Source organism: Taudactylus pleione, unplaced genomic scaffold (genome assembly GCF_031769625.1).
Source record: "Taudactylus pleione unplaced genomic scaffold, aTauple2 ptg000352l, whole genome shotgun sequence".
Taxonomy (NCBI): Eukaryota; Metazoa; Chordata; class Amphibia; order Anura; family Myobatrachidae; genus Taudactylus; species Taudactylus pleione.
This window is the reverse complement of record NW_028284753.1, coordinates 10968678-10986270: the sequence shown is the minus strand read 5'-3', so window position 1 is coordinate 10986270 and position 17593 is coordinate 10968678. Positions and strand designations below refer to the sequence as shown.

Genomic DNA, 17593 nt, shown 5'->3' with positions numbered 1-17593 from the left:
AGTGATCCTGGTTGGCAGTGGTTAGAGGACAGTCTGAGGGGCCTATTCATTAGCGCATAAAATTTGATGGAGGTAATTAGGTTTCGAACTAGCATGGAGTTCTACCTAATTACAGGAGGAATTCATCATTCCTCCTCTCCATAACTATTCCGAAAAGCTGTCATTTTCCCTCACTACACTGCATTACCGCAGCTGGAATCCATGCTGCGCATGCGCTGTTACATTCGTAAACCCAGTGCATGCACAGTACTACTTAGAGCTGCGGTAATTTTGTACCCCCGCCACCCACCTCCCCCCGTCCTGCACTTACCTGCCGCGCAGCAGCCTCCGGCTCCGTCCTGCTGGTCTGACACGTGGTCTCCCAGCACACCACAGTACAGATAAGAAAAAATTTTTTTATTTTGTTTCCTAATCTTTATTGTGTTCTGCTTGGAGAACACAGTGGGCCTGATTCAGAGCCGCTCGTAAGCGGCCGCTCGTTCGCTCCGAGCGATGTTCGCACAACTACGCATGCGTATGGGTCGTAATGCGCATGCGCAAAACAGTCATTGCAGTCGGAAATTGTGCGCTCGCAAAACAGCGAGGGGCTGCTAATTTGATTGACAGAATGTACCGTTTGTGGGTGGTAACAGGGGAAGGTGCTTGAAAACGGGGGAGTGGAGATCCGAACGCAGGCGTGCCAAACGGTCAAAAGGGCCTTTAATGGGAGTGTATAATTAGTAAAGGAGCGTCATCGACCACGTCACTTGGTTGTCTTTTAGCCTGAACTGCTCGCAGTGATAGCGGTAGGAAAATCTTACCACAAGCACTGCGAGCAGTTCAGATGCCTTTCGATGTACCCGATTAATCTAATAAATACCGGAGATGACGTGTGATGCAAACGGCAAAGAGGCGTCTTTACAAAATAGCGAGCGCTTTTTTCGTTCGCTTGCTCAGACATAGAGGCGTCAACAAACTGCAAAGAGCGAGCACTCAATTTAAATAGCCAGCCCCTTTTTTGGAACGACCGTCCGCAAATAGAGGACGCACCAGAGCGCCGGAGGGAGACGTCAGGGGACCTGTCCAGCTGGAAGCAGGTAAGTTTCACCTGCTATTCGCCACCTCACAGTGGCGGATAGTACCTCCATCAAATTCTGAAAATACATATTTTTCGGAATTTGATGAATACCATAATTTCCACATCCCCATACTAATGTACTAATGTGTGGGAAGTGTGGAAATTAACGCAGGGGAACTTAACCAGGAGATATCAGTAATATCTCCTGCGTTAAGATACTTCATGAATACTAAGATAACGTTATTTAAGGAAAATGTCCTTAAAAACGTTAATTTAGTGTTGATGAATAGGCCCCTTACTCCTTTGTCATCCAGTTCTGCATGCTTCTTGTACATGTGTGACCAGCTTTGTTGGTTCATATAGATGCACAATGAGATGGAAGCCCAGACTAGAGCTTTCAGTTACACTTTTGACACACACATAAAAAAGGTGAATACATTTTAAATGTAAAAATGTTTTTAAAAAATGTAAAGAAATATGTATCAAGCTGTATTATTTATTTTTTCAAATAAATAATAAAGCATGTTTTCCATCATTACTTGCAGCTATTGCTACCCATGATGAAATGCAATGGGTTCCAATGTACAGGGAGAATTTTGGCTGCTTTATTGGGCAGATTTATTTTAAGTTTATTTAGTTTACTTTAGTTTATTTAGGACATGCCTTCCTCACAACTCGAAATCCATCTGCACACTTCATTTTGCAGAACACCATGGATTTCACAAGATGCCAGATGGATTTTCTCCTAATGCTAATGAGTTCAAAATGTACATCAAATACCATAAGCAGCACTACTGTAACTTACTATTAAGTTATTATTTACACCCATTACTGTGCAAATATGATAGCGCTCTCTTTTCCTAGTGCAAACTCTTTGGACGGGTGTGCTGCTTCCTTGTGGAAATTGTGAAGCTCCAGGAATTTAGTTTAAAAAAAATCTGTTTTATTTATTTATTTATTTAGAAGCACTGTTATATGAGAAACACATCACATTGTTGAACTAGCTTTTACCTGTTTATTTATTCGTTTACAAATGATATATTCAGCTTGTCCTGTTTTACGCACTGACTCATAACTGATACATACCCTCACATAAATATAACATACAGATAAATGCAGACGCACACCCTCTGTCCTTAACCACAACCACAGGGCATGTTTTCTTCCTTAACAGAGAAGGGAGGATGTGTGTTGTGGTGACTTTGAATCAGTTGTCAAGATATGGGGACAACACTCAGTTCGAACTATTGCGCTGACTCATGATTAAACACTGTAGGAGACTGTAAGAGAATAGGAAGGTAAGACCACTCTGAGCCTAACTGTAATATTTATTATATAGATGATGCAGACATTCTGAGAATTAATACTGGGAAGAAAAATCTCTTTACAGTTAAAATGTAAGAGAAGAGAAAACAACACAAAGACAATCAGGCCTCCAACTACAGTGATCTAATGAAAAGGATCAATGTCCTGTACAGCTAACTGCTGAATGACCTGTAACTGTCTATGCCATGTGTGCGCTTAGGGACTTAAAGACAGGCAGAGTCCTCATCTCTCGCAGCAGTAAAGTTTAAAGTGTAAAGTGTTTGTTGCTTTTATGCACCAAGTGTTATTGTGTGAAACAGCTGTGGTCTGTAAGATTTATTGTAGGGACTGGTCTTAACTGCTCTTCTTCTACACATTGATGGCAAGTAAAACTGTGCAAGCCTCTCACCTACTTACATATACAGCCTGTTTGATACATTCATTTACATGGAAATTACATTATATTACTGAATGATTATGACATTATATTGCTGAAAAGAAATGTATATTACATACTTACTGTATATGCTGCAAATTGCTGTGCATGACATGTAACAGGCCACAGGTAAAGGAGAAGCATCATGGGTAATCCCTGTAGGAAGTACCAGCACCATTTTGGTGTAAATTTCAATTATTGTAACTATTTCCAGAAACTAGGGATGTGCGCCGGACCATTTTTGCCGGATTTGGATTTGGTTCTAATTCGTCGTCCGGCTTTGGATTTGGATTTGCCAAACTGCGGTGACTGGCTTTGGATTTGGATTTGGATTGGATTTTTTTACAAAAATTTACAAAAAAAGCTAAAATCACATAAATTGGTCTTTTTTTTCTTCCTAGAGTATTATTAACCTCAATAACATTAATTTCCAGTCAATTTAGACCATATAACAGCTCATAATATTGTTTTAAACATTATTGGCCAAAGGTTGCAGTGAGCTGACTGGTTCCTAAGCGACAGAGCAGCGGCACAACGACACAGACACCACAGTATAAAGTACATCTATGACACATTGCCACACAGCAGTGGCAGATATGAAAAGTAGTGCACCCACCCAGTGGGGTACGGCCAGCAGAGTCACAGTACTTGTTTACATAGTGGGCTACAGCCCAAGGAGTCACAGTGCACAATCTTATTCACATTACACCGCACGTAGGGCCTGATTCACATTACACCATAAAGTAGTGTCTCTTATTTATGTTACGACACACAGTAGTGCCCCTTTTACACAATGCCCACAGTAGTGACCCTTTTACACAATGCCCACAGTAGTGCCCCTTTTACACAATGCCCACAGTAGCGGTGTTCTTTACACAATGCCCCCAGCAGTGGTGCCCCCTATGCAGTCCCCTTAGTAGTAGGATCCCCTATGCAGTGCCCCCAGTAGAATGCCCCCCAGTAGTATGCCCCCCATTAGCAGGCCCCCCCAGTAGTATGCCCCCCATTAGCATGCCACCCAGTAGTATGCCCCCCTTTAGCATGCCCCCCCATTAGCAGCCCCCCCAGTAGTAAGCCCCCCCAGTAGTATGGCCCCCCCAGTAGCAGGCCCCTCAGTAGTATGGCCCCCCCAGTAGCAGACCCCCCCAGTAGCAAACCCCCCCAGTAGTATAGCCCCCCCAGTAGCAGGCCCCTCAGTAGTATGGACGCCCAGTAGCAGACCCCCCCCAGTAGTATAGCCCCCCCCCAGTAGCAGGCCCCTCAATAGTATGGACCCCCAGTAGCAGACCCCCCAAGTAGTATAGCCCCCCCCAGTAGCAGGCCCCCCCAGTAGCAGACCCCCCCAGTAGCGCCCCCGGACCTTTGACAAGTAAAAAAAAAAAATAAATAAAACTTACCTGATTCCCCGCTCCCGCGCCGTCCGCTCTGCTGTCACACGCTGCGGAGGGAGCCGGAAGACGGAGTTCATGTGTGAGCTCCAGCCGGCTCCCTCCGTACAGCAGCCAATGAGAGTCTGTGTGACTCTCATTGGCTGCTGTGACAAACACACAGCTGCCGCTGGCGGCTGTGTGTCTGTGTCTGTGTAGGGCAGAGCGCTATCACTGCGCTCTGCCCTACACAATAGGAGCCCTGATGTCGGATTCTCTAGTGAGAATCCGACATCAGGCGGCCGCCGTTCGGCCCCGAACGGGGATCCGAGTCAGGCGGTGAACACCCGAACAGGGTTCGGGTGGACTCGGATCCCCAATGTTCGGAGCGGTTCGGATTCCACAGAATCCGAACCGCTCATCTCTACCAGAAACAGGAGGAAACTACTATAAATCTTGGTCAACTTGTAACTTTAGATGAGTACTGCCACCTTCTTGGTGTTGTTCGAGTATAATGTTTGATAATTTACCTTTTTAGGAGTCAAAAGTGTCAAATATCCGCATACCAAAAGTATGAATATATTGAGCTTATCTGTTTAGTTGATTGTCTTTGTCCTAGAGTGGTTAATTGATTTAATTATAGCACCATGTGTGTATTGGACAGCATTGTGCATGTGCCATATCCTGATGTCATGAATGAGAAACTGCATCAAATATCCTCCAAGCCACATTGCCCATGCAGTGGCCAAAAGGACTCCGCACATAAGCATTACATACAGTATTTATATAAAGCAGCAGCCATTTTGGTATTGTCCGAATCTGGAATCTAGCTCACCACCAAACAAACATAGAAGTCTCCTAGTGTAGTAATTTACAGTTTTATATTTGGACAGATAAGATTAAAAACATGTACACTATACAAACTTGACAATGTCCACTGCAGCCTGTGCTCAGAATGGCAGGAGCTCCCAATGGTAAAGACTCTTCCTAGGTGAGGGTGTCGGTATACAGGATCATCCAATGTGTTTTAAATAAACCTCCTCAGGGATCTGGACCCAGTGGGCCGTGTGCACTGCACACCCTGCACTCTTTATAGATATACCTGGTCCATGAATCACACCACCAGTAGACTAATGAAGACAGTGGGGCTTATTTACTAAGCACTTTCAGACATGTTTAAGCTTAACATTCAAAAGACAATACTTTACATTTTTGGCATAGACACATTGGGAAGCAAGCTGCCCCTTAGTAAGAAACCCCTGTGGTACCAACTGTCAAACATGGAGGAGGAAGTGTGATGGTCAGCTGCTAATTTGCTAGATCTAGAGTCGGCGACTGGCACAGAGTGACTGTCATACTAAACCAAAAAGCTACCACAGCATATAGCAGCACCATTCAACGCCCTCTGGTCTATTGTATATATAGTAGGCCAAGGGTTCTCCTATAGCAAGATAATGACCCAAAACAAACCTCCAGGTTATGTCAGAACTACCTTAGAGGAAAAGAACAAGACAGAAAGATTCATATCATGGAATAGCCAGCACAGTCTCCAGACTTAAAACAAAATGGATCTGATTTGGGATGAAATGGACAGAAGGGTGAAATCAAAGCAACCTACACATACAACTCATTTCTGTGCTCTTCTACAATGGTGTAGGGAAGAATTTCCTGAATTATATTTGATTTCCATTGTAGAAAGTATGCCACTAGTGTGTTCAGTAGTTATGTCTGCAAAATGTTGTTACTGTGATGAGTCAAAATTTTAGGTTACATTTGTTAAACAAAGTGATGTACATTTATACTAGTATTTTGGATTCCTCCTTCGTTGGTTCACCAGCTATTGTGTCTCCCCATCCTTTCCCAACTTTCTCTTCCTCCCTTTCTTCCTTCCCATCTCTATTCCTCTGTCTTTCAAAACACTCTCTGCCCCCTCCTCATTTCCTATCTTTCTCTCTCCCACTCCTCATTTCCCATCTTCTCCCCCTCTTTTCCAATCTCTCTTCTCCATCTCTTTTCCCAACTCTCCCCCCCTCTTCTTTTCTCAGTTCTCTCCCCCACACCTTCTCTTTTCTCAACTCTCTCTCTCCCCCCTCCTCCTTTCCCACCTACCCCCTCTTCCTTTCCCACCTATCCCCTCCTCCTTTCCCACCTATACCCTCCTCCCCCTCTTTTCCAATCTCTCTTCCCCATCTCTTTTCCCAACTCTCCCCCCCTCTTCTTTTCTCAGTTCTCTCCCCCACACCTTCTCTTTTCTCAACTCTCTCTCTCCCCGCTCCTCCTTTCCCACCTACCCCCTCCTCCTTTCCCACCTATCCCCTCCTCCTTTCCCACCTATACCCTCCTCCTTTCCAAAATTCTCTTCCCCTTTCCCAGCTCTTTCCCCTACTTTTCCTTTCCCAGCTCGCTCTTCTCCACTACTTTCCTAACTCTGTCCCCCTTTCCTATATCTCCGCCCTGTTCCTTTTCCACCACTCTCACTCCCCTCCTCCTTTCTCATCTCCCCCTCCTTTCCTATATCTTTCCCATCCCCTTCTTTTTGAACTCATCCTTTCCCATCTCTTTCCCTTACCCTCCTTTCGCATGTCTCCCAGTTCTCCATTTCCCATCTTACCTCTCCTCCTTTCCCATCTCTCCTCCCTCCTCCTTTTCCATCCCCCCTCCTTTCCCATCTCTATCCCCCTCTCCTCCTTTCCCATCTTTCTCAATCCTCCTTTCCAATTTCCCCCCACTTTCATCTATCATCCCATCTTTCTCTCACCATACTGCATTTTCTCTTATGCAGTATAATAGGATCACTGCAGTCATCTTATTCTCAGACTGAAACATCTCCTGGGGCTATGGCTAGTAACTCGTGATATGTGTGTGGGGGGGGGGGGGGGGAGGGGACAGTACAGTATGACTATGGGTCTTCTTCCTACGGCAAGGAGGAGCCCAGTTCAGGACCTTCTCTCTCTTGTTGGTGTGTGAGGGCCACTGTGTCCAGGTAACCAATGAGATCTGTGATGGGAGGGTGGGGGCAGGGTGCTAGACACGCTCTAAGAGATTATACTGTATAATAGATTTGTAGATTGTAGCTCTGAAGATAATCTTTGTATGTTTTACAGTACAGAAATTCTTTAGTTCTCATTTGTCAGACAGTTGAACTGAAGGAGTAGATAGAGTTCAATGTTTTCACAGAATAGCAAAACTAGACTTATGTAACACTTTTCTCAAATAAATAATAAGTCTTATATAAGAAAAGACCGAACCTATAATTGCATGCAGCAAATGACAGGCCACTGTTCCTAAAGCTCCATTTTTAATAAGTTGAGCTATGACAACACTGTATTTACAAGTATATTTCACTCAGTGATTATGAAACACTCTGTTCTGCTCCCATAAAACTGCCCTATTAGGATTCCTAGCGAGGATGTAGGCATAAATGTAGTAACTGGTGTTGTTATGGGAACTGAGAATATGGATAATGGTAGGAATAGCCTGTATACATCTGTATAAGGTTGCTGTTATCATTGCAGTTAGAGTTCAATTGTACATCAGTCTGCAACATGCAGTTCTTGGAATCTGACCAAGTACAAACAATGTTAATTCAAGGGAAATTGCCAAAACTATGTACTATTGGTATGTAGTTACCATGTCGACAATCAGAATGCCAACACTGCAATAGCGAATGGTTCAGAATAGCGACATTCAGATTATCCACTTGCAGCATGTCGCCATTATGCAAGTCTTTATAATTGAGAAAAGAGCATTAGGGTTTGGCTGCAGTTAGAGTTAGGCTGCTGTTAGGGTAAAATAGTACTGTCAACATTCCCACTGTCAACATGCACAATGTCAACATGTTGAAAATGTCGACATTATGCCAGTGAATTTCGTCATGTTAATTTTGGCGACAGTATGAGACATTTTGAATGTCAGATCATGTTAGCATTCTTGTGTCGACATTCTGAACGTCAACTTCATATACCACACCCATTCTAATATTTAGTGGGTGGTGTCCCTCTCAGTGCTAGCAAAGTCTGATAGGCTGTATGATAAACAGAGGGGGGACTTTCCTGGTCTAGCAGAGGATCTCTAGGAGCTCTTGTTAGTTCTCCCCATCTTTGTTATGTTAGTATAATCCAACTAAAATTTATCTTCGTTCTATAATTTTAGAACCTGACCAGGTTGCATAACATGAGGGATAAATTCTCAGATGTCTAAAGTGCCTAATTTCTGAGGAGCAGTTTTCCTTTTAGTATGGCCCTGCCCTAGTTGCCAATATGTTCCAACCCCTAGGACTATAGCAGTTATTGTCACCACACTGCACTGACAATGGGCTTGGGCACACTTTAAAATAGAATAGAACAGAACTGAATATCAGAGCACCATTATTGTTTTAGACCATAGAAAGAATAGAATAGAAACCCCGGATTTATCAAGCATGGGTTTTGAAAACCACTGTAAAACTGGCGCCAAACCTGCCCAAACAATAGACCTGTCGGTGGCAGGTGAGCTTGGGAGTAGCACTACACAGATCACTATGATCTGTACAGGCTTTGTTCTATTTAACCACTTAACTGGCTAATATTTATTCCAAAAATGTTGTTTATTTAATTACCAAATTATGTCAATAATAGCTATTTAACCTATATTTTTTTTTATCAAAATCAAGTTTAAATTGCTATTAGTTATATAATGTGATAATTAAAAATAAATCTACAATCTTGGGGAGATTTTGGAAAAAAATATTTTTTATAGTTAAAAAAAATAGAACACTCAGCTATCAAATCAATGCTCTCTATAACAATAGCTATCAGGCCCTCCTATGAATCTCCTCGCAAACCTCAAAGTGAAAGAGGAAGTGGATAGCCTATTTATGCATTTTTTGCTAACGTCAATTGACAGACGTTTTCACACACCAATTAAAAAGCCCCAGGAAGTGAATCTCAATAGAATGCCTTCTGAAACAGAGTGGTTTCAATAGAAACCTCCATCAAATAGAACACGCAACGGCGGATTGTCATTTAAAAACCACCGGGGATTGATAGGGGTTTCAGTTTAGAGAACAAAACCGACCTTTAGTGAATGCTGTCAGTATGACATTGAAACCACCGTCAATTGACGGCGTTTTCTAAATTACATCAAAACCGCCGCTTAGTAAATTTAGGTTGAAATCTGTACTGCACATATGCTTAATGGATTTCCTCCTTCTCCGGCGCTGACAGTGATATAGTGAACTGTGGCCCTCATTCAGAGCCGTACGCTCTGAGCAGAGCGCTCGCTCTGAATGAGGGCCGTCCTCCATAATTATGGAGCGTCCTCCTGGACGCTCGTATAGCTGTGGGTCACCACCCACAGCCTGTACGAGCATGCATGTTGATGGTCGCGATGGTCTTGACCATCGCCACTGCGAGCCGGAGCCTGCGGTTGAGTTTTTCAACCGCAAGGCCCGGAGTGATTTTGGCTCTATCAGAGCCAAAATCACTCCCACTGACATCACTAGTGATGTCAGTGGGCCGGCTTCTGACGGTAGGCGTTCCCTTGGGAACGCCCCCGTCTGGGAGGCACGCCCCCGGCACGCCCACCAAAGGGGGCGTGCTGTCAATCAACATCGACAGCACGCCCCCTTTGATCAGACACAACGAGCGAAGGAAAGTCCTTCGCTCGTCGCGTCTGGCGCATGCGCACGACGGAGCTCCCACCGTCGTGCGCATGCTCAGTGCAGACCATCGACCCACTTGCGAGCGGACAGCCGCTCGCGAGTGGGTCTGAATCAGGCCCTGTGACTGCTGACATCATTGCCTAACTTGTGCCCTAGAATGCCTTGCATACGGTATTCTGGAGCACAGATTACCTATAGTAAAGTTAAATTTAACTATTCACTGATCTCTGCACTTCAAGTGCAGGGTTCAGCAATGGAATTGATGATCAGTGCCCCATGTGACCAGTTCCTCTGCACTTTGTATGCGAGAGGGAAAGGGATAGATGAAAGACAAAGGTGGTATCCCATGCACACTGAGGGTGAAACTGGACAATGGGAGAGGGTAGGGGGATTATTGTCACAAAGAGGGGATTTATAGTCAAGGGGAGATTACTGCCAATTTGGGGGGGGTTCTTCTATAGAGATCTGTGAACATGGAGGTGAGGGGTAAGCAGGGCCGGTGCAAGGTTTCTGGGCGCCCTAGGCAACATTTTGCCCACCGCCCCTGCTCCCTCACATTCATACTATGCCACACATTAGTGACCCCAATTTATAATATGCCACACATCAGTTTCCTAAATTCATAATATACTATATAGAAATGTATCAACTAATATGCCACACAGCAGATCCCCAAAATAATACTGAGCCTCATATCACTGCCCCCAATTCATAATATGCATGCCACACATCTGTGACACAAATTCATTATATCCACCCAGCTGTATCCCCACATCATAATTATGCTATACATCAATGCCTCAATACATATTATGCCACACATTTGTGCCCCCCACTACATAATCTGAGACAGATTTGTGCCCACAATACATATGCCACACAGCTGTGCACCAAATTTATTGTATGCCACATAGCCATGAATTTTGCCACACAATGCTTCCAATACATATGCCATGCTGCTCCAAATTCTTTATATGCCATATAGTTGTGTCCCCAATATATTATATATACCACACATCTGTGCCCCAATATATGTCAGCACTCATTAACCCCCTGACACACTAACCCTTTCTGCATTCATTAACATACACACACACACACACTGCCAGCACTCATTAACCCCCCCTACACACAAACACTCACCCTGCCATCAGTCATTATGCCCCATGCACACACACACACACACACCCTGCCAGCACTCATCAAACCCACGCACACACTCATCTTGAGAGTCTGGCACCCAGAGGAAAAGAGATGAATGGAGGAGAGGGAAGGCCATCACTACTGCTGCTGTCTCTACCTCACTGACAAATGACAGTGCAGTTCTGGAGGCTGGGGGAGTTCCTGTGTCAGCCTTTGTCATCAGTAGTCCCGGCCAGGACTGAAAGAAACAATCTTAATTTTTTATGGGTGGACTCAGCAGTGTCCTCCAGTGGCTGGTGCCCCTAGGCAGTCGCTTAAAGCTGCATAATGGAAGCACCAGCCCAGGGGGTAAGGCCACTAGGGGCTGGGGAGTGACAGTCAATGCCATTGGGACATCTATTGTTACTGTGGAATCTATTTCCACTGGGAGGAGGAGGTAATATTACAATGGGGACATATGGACACCAGGGGCCAAATATCATAGGGTGAGAGTTTAGAAAATGTGAGAGTTTAGTAGTAAACTCATATTGGTCGAGTTTTATCTTCAAAATGGGAAAACATGTGGATGAGAGTTTAAATCGTGATAGTTTTTGAGTCTAAAAACTTGCAAGTTTGCATGTTCTACATTGGCCAAGTTTAAAAAGTGGGAGAGTTCACTACTTTTTTCACTAAAATATTTAAATATATTTAAAAATATATGTTTTGACTAAATAATATTTTTACAAAATGTACAATTTTTCATGTCACTTTTGGGAAAAAATAATCGTCGTTAAGTGGGTAAAAACATACATCTTGCACCTTCATAGTACACTTCAACTAATTTGTTGGCACACTTTTACTAATGTGAATCAAAGACTTAAACATGTTGTCCCTGGAGGCAGGGTTGGACTGGCCCACAGGAGCACAGGGGAAATCACCGGTAGGCCCCACTGCCTGAGGGCCCCACCCAATCTTTTAAGGGTGGAGCAGGATCATTGCTGAACTTGGGTGCTTGATTCGTTTCTATGGAAACTACATCGAGATTAGCCCTCCTGCCAATCAAAGTGAGTGGTCCCGACCAGGGCCGGCAACAGAAATCTCGGGGCCTGGTACACTGATGTCTCTCGTGGCCCACACTGACCTTCTTACCACCACCCCCAATCCCGCACATCCCTCCCCTGCATGTGTGATATGTGAAGCATGATAATGTTAACTTAAAGATATGCCAGCCTTTAAATAAAGTTTAAATACACTATGACTTACCACACTGTCTCTCTGTCACTAACGATGTAGGCTGTAGTTCTTGTCTGACTTCCCTTGCAAGATCTTCTTGATGACAGTGCTGTGGATGCCTCAGGTGGTAGAAGGGAGGGTGTCTGCAGCCAGCCATTCTCAGTCCCTCATCACCTTCCTCAAATTCAACCTCCCATCACCATCCTCAGCCTAGAAGCCCCCATCTTCCACTGCCCCCAGCCCGTGTCACCTTCTACCCCAGCACCTTCCTCTGCCCCTTTATCTTCCTCCATCCCCAGCCCCCATCACCTTATTCTGCCCCCAGCCCATGTCATCTTCTGACCCCAGCCCCATCACTCTCCTCTGCCCCAGCCCATGTCACCTTCTGCCCCAGCCCCATCACCTTCCTCTGCCCCTTCATCTTCCTCTGTCCCCAGCCCCATCATCTTCTTCTATCCTCAGCCCTCATCACACTCTTCTGCCCCCAGCCCATGCCACCTTTCTCTGCCCCCCATTACCTTCCTCTGTCCTCACCCCATCACCTTCCTCTGCCCCTATCGACTTCCTCTGTGCCCAGTTCATGTCACCTTCTGCCCCCAGCCCCTATCACCTTCCCCTTCAGCATCTTCCTTCCCCAGCACCTATCCATTTTCACTTCCATCCTCAACACTGTGGCAGCGCAGTCTGACTTACGAGCGGCAATGTGTCCTATGACTACAACGCCGTGTTGCTCACCTAAATGTCAGGCCCGGCCCGGCCTGCAGCTGAGCCATGCAGAAGAGCCCAGCACTGCCCGGGCCAGGCTGCAAGGGACTCAGGGCTGGGAGGCCGCTATGTGTCCCAGCGCCACGGCCTGCCGGCTGAAACAGGGACCGCCTTCCGCAGCCCCTTTTGTGCCTGTCCGGTCCTCGGGGCCACTCTGGGCATCGGGGCCAGTTACGGGTGTCCCCTTAGTCCCCCCCTGTCGCCGGGCCTGGTCCCGACACACCCGTCCCCTCCTTTATAAAGGGCCCTGTTCTTTGCATGTTGTCTAGTAAGGTTGGCCAAGTTCTCTGGTGGCTGGTCAAACCCCTTAAGCTTCCTGCATTCCCTGTTGGGCCCTTCATGCCCCAGTCCGAAACTGTCCAGAGGTCATCTACAAAGAGTACAGGCAACTTACAATGTATGGTCTTAAATTAACTTTCAAAGAAAATCAAAGGACTAATTCACTATAGGACATTATAGAATAATACAGTAATATAGTAAAAAGCAGCTATTAAATGTTATAAAAGTTTACTGTAAACACCCTTTCTCAATAAATATTACATGGGTAAGAATAAGAACTGCTCCTAATGCGAAAAAGAGTTGGTAAAAATGGAAAACTAGTTACATTTCTAGGGATAAATATTTAGGTAGAAGGGGCCATGGCTTTACAATATATGCCTGACCCTCAATATAGGGAACATTTCACATATCCATATAAGTGATAACACCACTACCTGTCAAATATGACAATATATTATGCAGGGATCTTTACATTGTATCACTTGTGCATTATATATATATATATATATATATATATATATATATATATAGATATATATATATATATATAGATCTAGTGCAATAGTATATAAAAATTACTTGAGCAAAAGGGGAACTACATTTTTCTGTTGGTAGTTGTTTAGATTTCAGGAAACTGCTTTTAAGGAAGGAAATGGAAGGATTGTGAAACTGAATGGCTCCACATTCGACATACTACAGCATACAGATGTGTACAGCTGCCATCTGTTTTACCCATTTCATAATGTATATCCTCATAGGACAGTGAAGCAGATTACATACATTACACTGATCAGTTGAGTTTCTAGTTAATATCATGCTTGTGACATGCAGTAATGCACAGTTCGGAAACCTCTGGTTCTCTGTTAACCCTTCCAAAGTGTATGTAGATTGCACCTATAGGACGAGTATATTTTCATGGCTTTTGTGCTCTGTTGGTTTCCTCAGAAATTGCTTTTTTGTTTCTTATTCTGCTCAAAGAAATGTCATATTATATTTACTTTTGCGCCAGGTTTGTCTGCGACTTTGTATACATTTAAAACTAATTCCTGTGCGGTTAAAGCTGCAGCTCATCGTCTCTGGTACAGTGTGAGTTGTGTTTTGCTGTATCTGCGGTGCGAATAATATGCAAATTTAAAGAAAAACTCGCTACGTTCACCACTTGGTGTGGCTCACTTGTGCCAGGCATCTGGCGCTGCATGGCGTATTGAGGCTCGGTGTAAGAGGACACACCTGTAAGTAAACAAAAATGAGAATAATCACAAAACAATGTAAATGTAAAATATGTTTCCAACGGAAACTTTACATAATTTAGGTAATCCCAGGAAATGACCCTAAAATGCATTCTTCCATTTCTCCTGACTATAGGGATGCCAAATATGGTTTCTTTTAATGAAGTTATTATAGGGGCAGATATTTTATTTACTATTTGTAAGTGTGTGGTTTTTTTACTGTTTATAAATCATTGGCGATCATTACTAGTTATCATAGTCTGCTAATAAACCCACAGTACACTGGATGTATAAGTAACCGCAATAGCAGTTAGTATTATAGCCATACTCCTCAACTATTCAGTGCGAATCGCGTCACGGGTCCCCCCTGCTGCCAGGGCTTATTGTGGAACTGCGCGGGGGGGTTACCGGTAGCCGAATGCTTACCTGCCTTTCCAGGGGGCGGGAGCAGCACCTGATTTTCAGGAGGCTCCCGGCCGAATCGGGAGGGTAGGCAAGTATGCAGTATAAGCCACCTCGAGGAGGCGGCATGGTGACTTTATCTTGGTATGCCATGTCCATGGGGGCAGGCCTATCACTTCTAAAGTGCTGGGCCAATTCCAGTACTGTTTCCACCCTAAGACAAACCCTTCAATGCTGTACACATCTGCCAATGGTACTTTCAGCATTAGCATTAAAGGGACACCCATCAGCTGTCCTGGAATTGGGACAAAAGTCCTAATTGGGACAAAGGTCCTGGCTCTTTGGAGTTACTTTATATCCATAATAGGGGCCACTTTTTGTGTTGTGGTTTTGGATCTGGATCTTTCTTCGTGTTTTGGATCTGGATTGGTTTTGCCAAAACCGGCCTTCCGTGTTTTGGGTTCTGGGTTTTGTGTTTTGGATCTGTATTTTTTTTTAAAAAAGCATAGAAACAGCTAAAATCACAGAATTTGTGGGTTTTTCTGCTCCTATGCTATTATTAACCTCAATAACATTAATTTCCACTCATTTCCAGTCTATTCTGAACACCTCACACCTCACAATATTGTTTTTAGTCCAAAAGGTTGCACCAAGGTAGCTGGATGACTGCTAAGCGACACGAGTGGGTGGCTCAAACACGTGGCCCATCTAGGAGGGGCAGACAGGATGGCAGTTTGAAAAACTAGGCCCCAAACAGTACATAATGCAAAGAAAAAAAAGAGGTGCAAAATGGAATTGTCCTTGGGCCCTCCCACCCACCCTTATGTTGTATAAACAGGACATGCACACTTTAACAAACCAATCATTTCAGCACCAGGGTCTGCCACACGACATGGCTGAAATGATTGGTTCATTTGGGCCCCCACCAAACAAGCTGGCAATTAATCTGTCCTTGCACAAACTGGCTCTAGGGAGGCAAGATGTCGTCCTCATCCTCCTCATCCACCGATTCTTCACCCTCTTCAGTGTTGTGTACATCCTCATCTTCACAGAGTATTAATTCGTCCCCGCTGGAATCCACCACCACAGGTCCCTCTGTACGTTCTGGAGGCTGGTCTCCCTGGAAGAGTTGATAATTCATTTTTATGAACATCATGTTCTCCACATTTTGTGGAAGCAACCTCCTACGCCTTTCGCTGACAAGGTTCCCGGCTGCACTAAATACTCTTTCGGAGTACACACTGGAGGGGGGCAACTCAGGTAAAATAGAGCCAGTTTGTACAAGGGCCTCCAAATTGCCTCTTTTTCCTGCCAGTACAGGTACGGACTGCCTGACATGCCTACTTGGATGCTGTCACCAATGTAATTCTCCACCATTCTGTCAGTGGTGACAGTATCATATGAAGTGACAGTAGACATGTCAGAAATTGTTGGCACGTCCTTCAGTCCGGACCAGATGTCCAAACCGGCCCTTGACTTATGACACAGGCGCACGCTTGGCGCTGCTACTGTGTTAATGCACGTGCGGCTACAGCGCAAACAAGTCACAAACACAGAAAAAAAATTGTTTTCTATTATTTGGAGCACTTTGGGGTTACACCACCCTTCGACAGACGAGCCAGCTGGCCCTTGATTTATGACACAGGCGCACGCTTGGCGCTGCTCCTTTGTTGATGCACATGCGGCTACTGCGCGTACATTTCGCACACAAACAGAAAAAAAAGAATTGTTTATTTTTTGTGGAGCGCACTTTGGGGGTTACACCACCCTTTAACAGACTTATGGGACACCGACGCACGCTTGGCGCTGCTCCTTTGTTGATGCACGTGCGGCTACTGCGCATACATTTCGCACACAAACACAGAAAAATTTCGCTTCTGGCTCAAAATAGAGCCGGAAGCTCTCTCACTGACATCACTGGTGATGTCAGTGGGGCCGCCCACAAATGGCAGGCGTTCCAATGGGAACGCCTTCGTTTGTGAAGACACCCCGCCACACCTACAAAAAGGGGCGAGCTGTCGATCAACTTCGACAGCATGTGCATTGGGCCACCATCGACCTGCTTGCAAGCGCAATGCACTTGCGAGCGGGTCTGAATCAAGCCCACAATTCACAAACACAGAAAAAAATTTTTTTTTATTTGTTTGGAGTGCACTTTTGGGGTTACAGCACCCTTTAATGGACAAGCCAGCTGGCCCTTGATTTATGACACAGGCGCACACTTGGCACTACTTTGATGCACGTGCGGCTACTGCGCACACAATTCACAAACACAGAAAAAAATGTTTCTAATTTTTTTTAGGAGTGCACTTTGAGGGAGCACCCCTGATGGACAGATCACCCCCTGGACAACACTACAGCACCCCTTTAGGACTACAGCCTTTATGGGACACTGCACAACACAGCCCAGCCAGCCCCTATAGACTTTGGAGTGGACAAAACCCCTATGGACAACTGACTGCACAACACAGCCCAGCCAGCCCCTATGGACAACAGCAGCACAACACAGCCCAGCCAGCCCCTATGGGCAACAGCAGCACAACACAGCCCAGCCAGCCCTAGCTCCCACCCTCCCTCTTCACTGTCCACAGCCGGAGTGAGAAATGGCGCCGACGCGGGGACCTTTTATAGAATCCAAAACACGCGAGATCAGGAATCAGAATGATGATGTTTTGCCTTGATTTCAGTTTCGAGTCAGGCGGGAAAACTCGAGCCAGACTCGGTTCCCGGCTCGGATCGGGGGGGCTCGGATATCAG

At 45.1% G+C, this 17593-nt stretch overlaps 1 protein-coding gene across 1 annotated transcript in view; it reads left to right on the top strand.

The window, feature by feature from the left end:
- Positions 1 to 17593, top strand: part of NHSL2 (NHS like 2) — a 189950-nt gene that overhangs the window by 88275 nt on the left and 84082 nt on the right. The gene's annotated exons all lie outside the window — the stretch shown is intronic.